This window comes from Schistocerca cancellata, chromosome 4 (assembly GCF_023864275.1).
Source record: "Schistocerca cancellata isolate TAMUIC-IGC-003103 chromosome 4, iqSchCanc2.1, whole genome shotgun sequence".
NCBI classification, from domain to species: Eukaryota; Metazoa; Arthropoda; class Insecta; order Orthoptera; family Acrididae; genus Schistocerca; species Schistocerca cancellata.
In genome coordinates, this window is record NC_064629.1 from 258,155,053 (window position 1) to 258,168,099 (window position 13,047).

At 40.1% G+C, this 13,047-nt stretch overlaps 1 protein-coding gene and 1 pseudogene across 1 annotated transcript in view; one reads left to right on the forward strand and one right to left on the reverse strand.

The window, feature by feature from the left end:
* LOC126184072 (Krueppel-like factor 2) overlaps positions 1 to 13,047 on the reverse strand; it is a 447,658-nt gene that overhangs the window by 33,536 nt on the left and 401,075 nt on the right. The window lies entirely within an intron of this gene.
* Positions 230 to 347, forward strand: LOC126185476 (5S ribosomal RNA; annotated as a pseudogene).

The following is a 13,047-nucleotide window of genomic DNA, read 5'->3' on the forward strand; positions in this document are numbered from 1 at the left end:
CGCTATTATTATTCTCCCGTACCACGGCCTCCATCATTATCACATGGACAACTGATCAATGCTAGATGAGGAAATGTTTCCAACTAGAGAAGTCTAGCTCCTCGAGGTCTCCATTTTTATTCTTATTTTTTGTAACCAAGATTTCGACACAGTACTCGTACCGAGTTTTAAACATAAGTTGATACGTACATCCCATGCCATCTTTTTTAAAAACAGATATAAATCTCGCGTCAACGGCCTTGCCGTAGTGGTAACACCGGTTCCCGTCAGATCACCGCAGTTAAGCGCTATCGGGCTGGGGTAGCACTTGGATGGGTGACCATCCGGTCTGCCCAGCGCTGTTGGCAAGCGGGATGCACTCAGCCCTTGTGAGGTAAACTGAGGAGCTACCTGATTGAGATGTAGCGGCTCCGGTTTCGGAAACTGACATACGGTCGGGAGAGCGGTGTGCTGACCACATGCCCCTCCATATCCGCATGCTGTGACGCCTGTGGGCTGAGGATGACACGGCGGCCGGTAGGTGCCTTTGGGCCTTCATGACCTGCTCGGGAGGAGTTTATATAAATCTTCAAATTCAGTCACAAAATGGTGAAAAGCTACACTGAGGTGGCAAAATTCGTGGGATAGCGATATGCACATATAAAGATAGCGGTAGTATCGTGTGCACAAGGGATAATAGGGCAGTGGATTGTCAGAGCTGTTAGCTGTACTCAGGTGATGGACTGGGTCCTCCGGTCAAACTGAACAGATCATTGACTAGAAATGGTTACGTTCGGTTACTTGGAGACCATTTGCAGCCATTCAAGGACTTCATGTTTCCAAACAGCGACGAAATTTTTACGGATGACAATGCTCCATGTCACCGAGCCACAATTGTTCGCTGTTGGTTTGAAGAATATTCTAGACGTTTGTTAGTGAATGACTTGGCCACCCAGATCTTCCGACATGAATCCCGTCGAACATTTGTGGGACATAATCGACAGGTCAGTTCGTGCACAAAATCCTGCACTGGCAACACTTTCGCAATTCTGTACGGCTCATCATTTCTGCAGGGGACTTCCAACGATTTGTTGAGTCTATGCCACGTCGAGTCGCTGCACTACGCCAGGCAAAAGGAGGTCCAACACGATAGTAGGAGGTATCCCATGACTTTCGTCATCTCAGTTTATAGCAACTCGTATACATCTTTTTTCTCGGGTGCTCGTTACCGACCGACAAAAATCAGTGTGCTAAGGATGTAAAATTCTCCTCATTATGTTATTAACTTCTTGTTAGATTTTGTTTTAATTTCAATAGAGCTGTATTACTTAAATCAGCCATTTTATGTCTATCAAGTGGATAGAGACCTTGACCGTGCGGTTCTAGGCGCTACAGTCTGGAGCCGAGCGACCGCTACGGTCGCAGGTTCGGATCCTGCCTCGGGCATGGATGTGTGTGATGTCCTTAGGTTAGTTAGGTTTAGTTAGTTCTACCTTCTAGGCGACTGATGACCTCAGAAGTTAAGTCACATAGTGCTCAGAGCCATTTGATAGAGACCTTCTGTTTGTTTTCTAATGTCACTACTGCGATTTAATCCAGCGCGGCACGAGTAGTAAGAACACTAGATGATTAGAACTAACTATGAATGCTTGTGTGCGTTATATCGGCAACATTCGTCTGTTTGACAATATAAGCTCTCCACACACCCAGTTGTGTTGGTAGCGGTCAGACGTGTTATGTGACTACCACAAGCTATGTTTATTTCATCGGCTCTTTAGTGCACGTGCACCCCAGTACCTTGCATCGGAGATTAAGTACCTGTCGTCTTATCGTAATCGAAACACAAGGTCTCACTTGTTTAGTAGCCTGGCTGTTTCCATTCATAAAACATAAATATCTGTAGTGTCCTTCTAATATTACTGCCTTCCGCCTCTGGAACAAGCAACCCTGCATCCAGTGCACAATTAAATCTCCGTTTGCTGAAGCACTTCCTGCTGTCACCCCCATAACATTTCCACGAAGATTAACGTATACTGACAGTTTTGCCTGTGTCAAACAGTAATGCAAATGCTTACATCTTCTTTCATTTACTCTTGTTGCTTTTTGCATTCCTCAGTCAGCCACGTCTCTTTCTTTTCACCTATCTTCATCAATCATGTTTTATTACGTTGGCTTTCTCTCCCTCTTCCGTCCTGCTCTCATGTCGATTGCCGCTAACCCTCGCAGTTTAAATCTGTCTTCGTGTAACTTTTCTTTATTGTTTTACTTATAAAAAAATGTAAACTATGTTTATTTTATTTCTCTTCCTTCACTAAATCAGTATCAAAATGTTTTATAATGTTATATATCACAATTAACTTGCAACATGCGTATTGTATGAATATAATGCAAAATATATAAGACGATGGTTAGAAGTAAGAAAGAGACCAATGCCTCAAATCTTGCCAGGGTAAATGTTGCTGTTGTGGTCTTCACTCTGGTAACTAGTTCAAATGGGTCTGAGCAGTATGGGACTTAACATCTTAGGTCATCAGTCCCCTATAACTTAGAACTACTTAAACCTAACTAACCTAAGGACACCACACAACACCCAGCCATCACGAGGCAGAAAAAATCCCTGACCCCGCCGGGAATCGAACCCGGGAACCCGGGCGTGGGAAGCGAGAGCGCTACCGCACGACCACGAGATGCGGGCTGGTAACTAGTCTGATTCAGCTCTGGACACTACTCTATCCTGTGCAAGACTGTTCTTTTTCAAATAACAACTGCAACCCAGATCTATTTGAACCTGCTTTCCGCACTCGTCTCTTGGATTTCCTCTGCAGTTTTTACAACCCACACTTCCCTCCAATACTAAATTCACGATTCCTTGATGTCTCAGAATATGTCTTATCAACCGATCCCCGCTTTTAGTCAAATTATGTCATGAATTTCTTTTCTCACCAATTCTATCCAGTACCTCTTCATTGGTTACGCGATCAACAAAACTAATCTACTGTAGCACCATATATCTAAGGCTACTCTTCTCTTCCAATCCCAAAGAAAGCAGGTGTTGACAGATGTGAAAATTACCGAACTATCAGTTTAATAAGTCACAGCTGCAAAATACTAACGCGAATTCTTTACAGACGAATGGAAAAAACTAGTAGAAGCCGACCTCAGGGAAGATCAGTTTGGATTCCGTAGAAATATCGGAACACTTGAGGCAATACTGACCCTACGACTTATCTAAGAAACTAGATTCAGGAAAGGCAAATCTACGTTTCTAGCATTTATAGACTTAGAGAAAGCTTTTGACAATGTTGACTGGAATACTCTCTTTCAAATTCTGAAGGTGGCATGGGTAAAATACAGGGAGCAAAGGGCTATTTACACTTTGTACAGAAACCAGATGGCAGTTATAAGAGTCGAGGGACATCAAAGGGGAGCAGTGGTTGGGAAGGGAGTGAGACAGGGTTGTAGCCTCTCCCCGAAGTTATTCAATCTCTATATTGAGCAAGCAGTGAAGGAAACAAAAGAAAAATTCGGAGTAGGTTTTAAAATCCATGGAGAAAAAATAAAAACTTTGAGGTTCACCGATGACATTGTAATTCCGTCAGAGACAGCAAAGGAGTTGGAAGAGCAGTTGAACGGAATGGATAATGTCTTGAAAGGAGGATATAAGATGAACATCAACAAAAGCAAAACGAGGATAATGGAATGTAGTCGAGTTAAGTCAGGTGATGCTGAGGGAATTAGATTAGGAAACGAGACACTTAAAGTAGTAAAGCAGTTTTGCTATTTGGGGAGCAAAATAACTGATGATGGTCGAAGTAGAGAGGATGTAAAATGTAGACTGGCAATGGCAAGCAAAGCATTTCTGAAGATGAGAAATTTGTTAACATCGAGTATAGATTTAAGTGTCAGGATGTCGTTTCTGAAAGTATTTGTGTGGAGTGTAGCCACGTATGTAAGTGAAACATGCACGATAAATATTTTGGACAATAAGAGAATAGAATCTTTCGAAATGTGGTGCTACAGAAGAATGCTGAAGATTAGATGGGTAGATCACATAACTAATGAGGAAGTATCGAATAGGATTGGGGAGAAGAGAAGTTTGTGGCACAACTTGACTAGAAGGAGGGATAGGTTGGTAGGACATGTTCTGAGGCATCAAGGGATCACCAGTTTAGTATTGGAGGGCAGTGTGGAGAGTAAAAATCGTAGAGGGAGACGAAGAGATGAATACACTAAGCAGATTCAGAAGGATGTAGGTTGCGGTGGGTACTGGGAGATGAAGAAGCTTGCACAGGATAGAGTAGTATGGAGAGCTGCATCAAACCAGTCTCAGGACTGAAGACCACAACAACAACGTTTCACTTCCTTGCAAGCTACACTCCAGACAAATGTCTTCAGAAAAGACGTTCTAACAACTTAAATTTATATTCGATGCTAACAGATATCTCTTCTTCAGAAACACTTTTATTGCCATTGAGATTCTACGTTTTATATCCTCTCTATTTCCACCATCATACACTATTTTACTGCTCAAATATCAAAACTGTCTATTACTTTTAGTGTCTCATTTGCTAGTCTGATTCCCTCAGCACCTCTTGATTTAATTCGACTACGTTCCATTACACTTGTTTTACTTTTGTTCATGTTAATCTCATACCCTCCTTTCAAGACACTGTCCATTCCGTAGAAACGCACTTCCAAGTCCTTTGCTGTTTCTGCCAAAATTACAATGTCATGAGAAACCTCGAAGTTTTTATTTCTTCCTCCTGAAACTTAATTTCGTGTCAAATTTTTCCTTGCTTTCCTTCATATCTATTGAGAAAGCCAGGTTAAATAAATCCGTAAATATTTAAAATAAAAGTAAAAATTACCCAGATGACATTAGGACTTCGTAGTGCACTATTCGTATCTTTTGGGATACATCAAAGAACTCACTTGGTCCATCTACCATTCAGTCACCTACTTACCTAGCCCGCCCACCTCTATTTCTTTGTAATTTCAGGCATAATTACATCATCTACCAGAGGCTTCTCCATATCCATGTGTTTGTCTTCCTTTCCCTCCTAACAATTTGGGCCTTACATCTTTCTTATGATAGCTTCGTAGAACTCAGTTTTTTATGGTTATTGCATGAAAATTCTCATCTCAAAACCATTAATGCGCACTGACTAATAATTTTTCGTTCCACACCCTTCGGCCCTCCGGTTTTGAAAACTTTGCTTAGTTAACGAATTTTTTTCTCTTTTCGTTTTTCCTGTCCATCCATTGGCCTTCAACTATCCTAAACACAAGTGTTCTTCGATTGGTTGTATAACTTCACTGTTATTTTGTTCTTCTTTATGTCTCGGTTACACATGACTTAAATTTTTTCGTAAATGGTTTTCAGACTTTCTATCAAAGTTGTTATTTTTAGTATCTCAGTTCATTGTTGGACTTCACCCTCACTGGAGGCGAACAGTTCAGTGCCACCAGCAAAAACAAGTTACTTGATTCAGAATCTCTTCGTCTTTCAGTTGTGAACTTCCCTCAATCCTAACGAAGTCTAATAAAAGCCGTGGCACTGACTAATATGACCTTTCTTACACCAAAATAAATTGAATGTCTTGTTTCTCAAGGACTGTTAGCATAGATTTTATTTGAAAATGAGTGAAAAGCATTCTCAGACTCTATTAATCACAAAGAACGTGTAATTTATACTTATTGCTGAAACCAGCTTGTTTTTCTACCTGACTAAAATGTTGTTTTTTCGATATGGTCAGTAATAATTTTAAGTAATATCTTGTACATTACAGAAAGGAGGATGATGGAGCTGTTTTTATTTATCATATGTTTGCTTTCTTTTGAAGTACTGTTTCCTAAATCTCATTATTTCGATTATTATCCAGAGGTATTAGTGATCCTTCTCTTGGTAATTTATAGTTATTGCAATGTTCAGTAACTTTATAACAGCTTGCAAGTGCTCCTTTCTGCTTATCAACTTCTAGAGAAAGCCTGTTCCTTTGTCTGGTTAAAATATTTCTTTTTCCGTGCGGTCGCTGGTAAATTTAGAGAATTTTAATTTCTTCGGCCTGTTCGCCATCTAGCTCCACATAAAGTAGATTTCTGTTATTTACCAGAATGGAACGCTATACAGAAATCCCTCACTGGTTTAATACAGAATGATATATTGCACGTGGCTTAGTCACTTACATCCGCAGTTCCCCTCTGAGAGCGAGCCTTAGTACTGTGCGGCTTGGGACCAATGACCCTTGAATGTAAATGCGTATGTTTCAGTATCCTGCTGGTGATTACCAAAAAGTGAACAAAAAGAACAACGACTGTGCACGAAAGAGAAACATGATCGCCGAACAACCGAATGAAATTCTGAACAGGGCACATTTGCACGGAGTGTATGCCTTGGCACACACGCAACGAGCTCCAGCGGCATACGCAACGAGCTAAGCTTTGCGCCTGGCTCGTCTAACTGCAGGCTGGTGCGTTGCAGTTGTGTACCAATGAGCGCAATACTACAGCAAGAAGCTACATTACCGATAGCCGCAGTGTTCAAAATGCAGCCGACACACACGTACTGATGATGAAAACGTAACTGTATTACGCCAGGGTGAAAATCTGAGGTGCCTCTCGACGTAGACAAATTTCTTGAAATAAAATTTCCGAATTTCTTCATGTATAAAATAATGGATCACTCTTACAGGTGATAACGCGTTATACAAGATGATTCAGAAAGGTTACTCCGATTTTAAAACTCTGTGTTCAATATGAATGATAATACAAAATTAGGCCCCCTTCTAACGAATGCACAGAACTCATATTTTATCGAGATACCGGTTGTAATTCATGCGTTTGCCCATAGGTGTCTTCCTTGTACAGCTAGCAGTGTCGCTCGGTCATTATACAACTCTAATCAAAACGGCGATAAAACAGTAACAAAATGCGTTCTGCGTCCTTCGTTTCCTCAGGTGCAGTTCATTTACAACTGTGGTAGGTAATTTTCGTCAAGAGTACGTCGGTGCACCTCCACCAGAGGAGGGGCGTACGTGCAGGTAAATCACTCCGTCTGTTTACTTCTTTGAATGAACTGCTGCGCTAGACAGTAATATCGGCAAATGCAGTAACTGCAGATATTCACGCAAAAGTATGGGACGAGTTTGACTATCACCTGGATGTTTTCGTGCGTACCGTGAAGGGCACTCTGCACATTTGTGGAAGGTAAATGAAAACTTTGGTCGTGAACGTTACTGTAAAAAGTTTCCAAGGTTTTATGTGCATTTATGTAAAAGATTTGCCATTTAAAATCGGATGATGATTTGAAAATAAAATCTTTTTGGTTCCATCCGTAAGGTAAAATTTACCCCAACTTTCTATCTTGATTCATGTGGATAGACGTTGCGCATTACTGAACTCAACTGCAGCGAGTCTGCGATGATTCTCCAGTTCCATAAATGGAAAAGATTTCTATACACATGTCGTCCAACTAATAAACTGTCGGGCGTTGCTTCTAAAATTCCGCGTACACCCTCAATCTTGAGGTACAGTTACACCTTTGCAATTTCTGCAGCTGAAGCAGTAGAACCCAGGAAGAAAGTAAATAACTATAAAACTAGCAAACTTTAAAGTTCACATGCTGGCTGAAGTCATTTATGTAACTCGTGGGTAAATTAAATGAGAACGAACGGCTGCGTATTTTATTTCTACTGTCCGGGAATAACTTCTCGTAGCGACTATAGTGCACTGGATTCCTTTTCGGATGGACGGCAGTTCAGTTCCTCTTCCAGGCATCCAGATTTTGGTTTTCCATCCTTTCCCTAAATCGTTTAAGACAAATACTGAGATTATTATTTCAAAAATTCAGCTACCGATTTGCTTTCCCATCCTTTTACTAATGTAAGTTTGTACTCCCTCTCTAATGACCTCATCGTTGAGGGGACGTTAAATCATAAACTAGTAACTGCAAATACGTGTAAAATACAGTTAACTGTGTAAATGATGCTGACGTACTTTGGGCGCATGGTGGTACAGCGGCAGAAATTCTAGACATCCTTGTGACCGTCAATGCGTGATTGCATCACTGTCGAAATTTCAGCGTCAGTTGAAATATTCGTTTCTGAGGAGGAAGTGTAAAGTTCTGTGCACCACTGCCGTAAGAGTGATTCAAGAACACCAACACGATCGACTTTCTCAACACTCGCAATGTAACAATGATGTTAGAATACTTCGTGTAATCGTGTATTTGAAATATCAGATTTTTTCGCACCAGTAACATTGTTGCATGTTCACCCTCCATCTAAGTTGTTTAGGAATATATAATAGTTATTTCTCTCGAAACAGTAAGTAGTTCAGAAGAACAACAGCTTAACTATCTAAAAGTGGCATTTTGGTCTATATTTTGGGGATGAAATCCAAACGCTTGGTAATTAAATCAAAGTACTGTATGAACATATGGAATGTCTTTATTCTCGGTCAAGTATACAATCTTCAAAAAAGATTTCACGAAAATACAGTTCATTTCTGCACTTTCTGTAAAATGGTTATACTAGTTACGTCAAAGTTCTCATGGATCAGGGATATTGTTTCTCATTTACGCGTTTGCCGTATTCAGAATCTGCCGCAAAAGAACGAACAATATCACGACGTTTACGTTGACCTCACGAGAAATATTGTAACACCGCCATGGTAATGTGCAAAGCGCGAAATAGCTGCCGCCTTAGACTGCACGTTTACATTTCTGCTACACTCTCTCGCAAAACGTATTAAGTAACAACTACGATGTACTCACAAAATATTTCTGTAAATTTTTATTTTTGTAGCTAACCCACTGAATAAATCTTATGACTCCGGTATCCAAAGTATTGATTCAAAACAGGGGATTATATCAACTTTATTTTCATTAGTATCATAATACTGTATGTGTTTTGCCAAAAATTAATTCTGCAACACGGAGTCGCGGCTCATGAAATGAATAAAAAATTAAGTTCATATTTCTAGATAACATGGCTAACATTGTTTTTAGATAAGGGAGGTGAGATCTTCTTAATCACGACTGCAACAGTTTGTAAGACTTGCAACAAATGCATTATTCGTGGCACTAGTTTAACTGAGGGGAAAGCATGTAACTGTTTGCCGTGGACGTTCCCAAGAAAATCGGGCAAAACGTTCACGGGAGAAGTTCCGCTTTACGAGTAGAATTTGTAAAAATGCTTCTCTGTTGGTAGACAAGGTAACTGATCTGTCCTCAGTGGAATTTATTTGTCTCGGACATCATTTCATTATGGCCCGCTTGTCTGCTCGCTGCGTGGTCTGATTCGATCTGTTCTCATGGCTCGATGAATAAGCGTGACTTGAGAAGATAGCCTCTAATAGAATTTGCTGGTGATCATAACTTACTTCGGAATATTTTTTGGTTTATATCCCATTGTTCCAGGTGGTGAGGATAGCTGGCAAGGAAGACAATGTATTGTAACGAAACGGTCTTTTTGTGCTTTCCTCTAATGACACAACGATTTTATTGAAATCGACCAATCGGACAACTAAACATCAAAAACTTTGCGCACGACGACGATAAAATGGGTGTGAATAAAAGAACGTAAATGCCATAAAAGCACCGTATACGGGTCTTTGCACTGAAAGGGCAAGAATGTCATTTATGGTGAGATTAGCTACGGTGCTCACTACTAAAGATGTGACGATAGTATCGTACTCTAAGAGACAATGGAAACGGAGTGAATCACGAATTACCAGCAGCGCGCGTCGAGGACAAGCAGATACTATGGCGACAACGAAACAATGCCTAACTGCATCGATACTGCGATTGATTCGTTACCTGAAGATTACATAAATTTTAGTACAACGTATTTTCTACAAAGTGAAGTTACTTTTGAGCTAAAGTACGTTTATTTGAGGCAGTCAGCACCGCCCTTTAATCAAGGAGAAAGATGGTTTTATAAGTAAGTATCGCACAATGGACCACTTTTAAATCGTGAAGACATTATAGAGGGCACCAGTTAGTATGAATTACTACTTTGTCTACATTAACAGCCCTTGAGAAACAAGGCATTGGGTCAATCTATGGTGGCATACTGATTAGCACATACGTTAAAGCTCAAACATAATTTCTTCTCCTCTTCAGCCTGCTGTAGTTTAAGAATGTTTTACACCAGAAGAGTTCCGCTGTTATTTAAAATGCATTATGCGTGGCCATTGCTTGATACAGTAAAACTATAATACGTTTCTATACTTCTGTCATAAAAACAGTGTCTCTTTATAAGTTTAGCGCAGTATTTACTTGCAGTATTCTGTAGTTCTTAGGTGGTTTCTCTCGATGACAGCAGAGGCTGAGGTCGGAAAAAAAGCAATGTGTGACGTTCACTCTCTGCTGTCATTCGACTTTTAGGAACGCACTTTCCCCTTTCATATTTTTGGTAATCACATGTGTGTGTATGTGTGTACGTGAATGACAGAGAGACAGTAATACAGTTGTTTACTTGAAACAACGAATTCACAAGGTCGGTAGTTTTCACAACCTACACGTAAAACAAATAGACACACAAAAACAATGTGCTGAATATAAGGAAGGCAAAACAACAGAATATTTCAATGACCACAACCTTCTCTAGCAACTAGGGAATACCCGGTCATCTTTACAACATGTAGAAAAGGGCAAAAAACGTCATACATAAATTTTACACCAAATTTATAAAGGAGAGCTGTTTCCAGTAGCAATATGTAGATACGTATTATTTACACTATAGTTACAGACTGACCACTCACGACGCTTTCTAAAGAAAAGCTAATCGAGTCTGCAGAGCCTTAGCGAGGCGATGTTGCACCCCTGGGAGAATTGCCAAAGCTGTCTTTCACTCCCCTCTCCCCCGCGCCCCTCCTCTTTTCGTATAAAAACATATTTCTGCAATTTTTATCTACGCATATTTGCCACATTTTAGAATTTTTTAATTAGTTCCAATAAGAAGGTAGTATTACTGAGAAATGCTGCTGAAATGAACTATGCTGCAGACAAATATTGCACACAACAAGTGAAAGGTATAATTGTAATAAATAAAATAAAAATTGTATTCGCTTTAAAAACTGTGTGATGTGTATTGAATAAGAGATTTTATTTGTGCCTCGTAAATTATTAGTAGCCATAAATTCTTGATTAGATTAACAATAAAGGATCTATAAGTATGAGCTGAGAAATTATCCCTTGCAATGAAAACTTCTCGTTCGCCAAATCTTAGGTCAAGAATGAGGAAGCTAGAGGAAGTGTTCAGATCTTTGCGCTTAGATAACTAGGAAGAAATACGTGGTTATGGCAGATAACTGAAACATCCCCGTTTTACTGGTAACATTCTACCGTTTGCCTCCGTTGAAGATATACTTCACCAATTAACGAAAGAACTTTATGGGTAATTTTGGAAATTGACATGAAAATCTGTTATAATTAGATGACAGTATTGTATAATTAACACTCTTAAATCAAAAGGTGTAAATTAAACGAAAAGCCATACAACCAGAAGAAAGACACCAGTTAATCAATTGTAAATAAACAAAAGTGTAAAAATCATCTGGTATGCTTCAGGTAAACGAAGTAGAGTTTCGAAAGCCAACGTTTCCATGAATCTGAAATTGAAAGTATAAAATAAATGTGTATTACCAGTCTTGCCTGCAGTGTAAGACGTATTTATAGCTTTAATGAAAATTATATGGTGATGGACGGAACATGGGACCGTGGAAAATGGTCCAAAGAAGTTCTTTGCTGGATTCCAGGATATAAGATAAGACTAAAACAACGACGTAATGTAATATGGAGAAGCCAGTAGGTGAATACTATTAATACATCGTCAAGGCTGGAGTAGTGGATGTCATATTACTGTAGCTTATAATAATAATGGCACAAACTTCATTCACATTTATATGAATAACAGATGTAATATTGGAATGTGACATAAAGGCTATAAGGTCGATTTTCAGGCTGGTTGAAGGTGCGAAAGTTAGCTGCCGTAACCGGCAGTCACTCTCGCAACTGTCCTTAGAATTCACCCCAGGAGGTCAGACTTCAAGCGGAAACACGTAATTGAACCTGTTACTAAGTGGGGGGCACACTAATGATTTTCTAGAGGAGTGCGAGGAAATATTTTCGCGCCAAAACAACCTCTGCAAATCAACGAACAGACAGGAATTCACGTAATTCATATCGGCTTGTAACTGGTAGTAATGAAACTTAACAAGTCATGGCCTCACTCACACAACAGAACATTTGGGGTGGACCATACAAGATATTCTTATAATTAAGGCCTACTAGTATTAGGTACACTAAGGCAAGATGATTACACAGTGACATGAGGATGGAGGAATGCATCGCAATTATTGCTTAATAAACTATTACCCGAAGATGTCATGAACATAGACAGATCACAACAAACCACACTGAGAAATGAACTAAATGCACCATACAACACAGCTGCTGTCACCTGTCCATTTGCTCAGGAAGAAGTCGCAGTAGAGCGCCGGGGCCAGATGACATCCATTCAGGGTTACTCAAAAATTATCGCCACAGATTAGCCCATATTCAACAGAACTACTTCATGACGCCCAAAGGCTAGGCAGGGTGCCTACAATCTGGAAAGCCTCAGGTGCGGTGATCATACAAAAATCCACAGACAGGGATCATTCAGATCCCGAGTCACACGGATAAATGTGTCTCATAAACAAAATGGCTAAGGTTCGAGAGAACTTACTGTGCCTTAGACAAGGAAAATCCATCAACGACGCTATTATTTAAGCACTCATAATTGTTACAAATACAGCAAGCAACGCGGTAACTATAATGATAGATATCGCAGGTGCCTTTAACTGTTAGAGAGGTTAAAACAATTGGAGGTACCGAACTCCCAGTATAATAGTCTCTTGGATTATTGCAGGGAAAGAATAGTGGAATGGCGCGTGGGGAATCGCAAAGTAATCAGGAGAATTACCAAGGGATGCCCACAGGGATCGATCTGTGGACCTGTCTTGTGGGGCATCACTACTGAAGCTCTCGTAGAACTCTTCGATAGGGACAACAAGACGGATGGA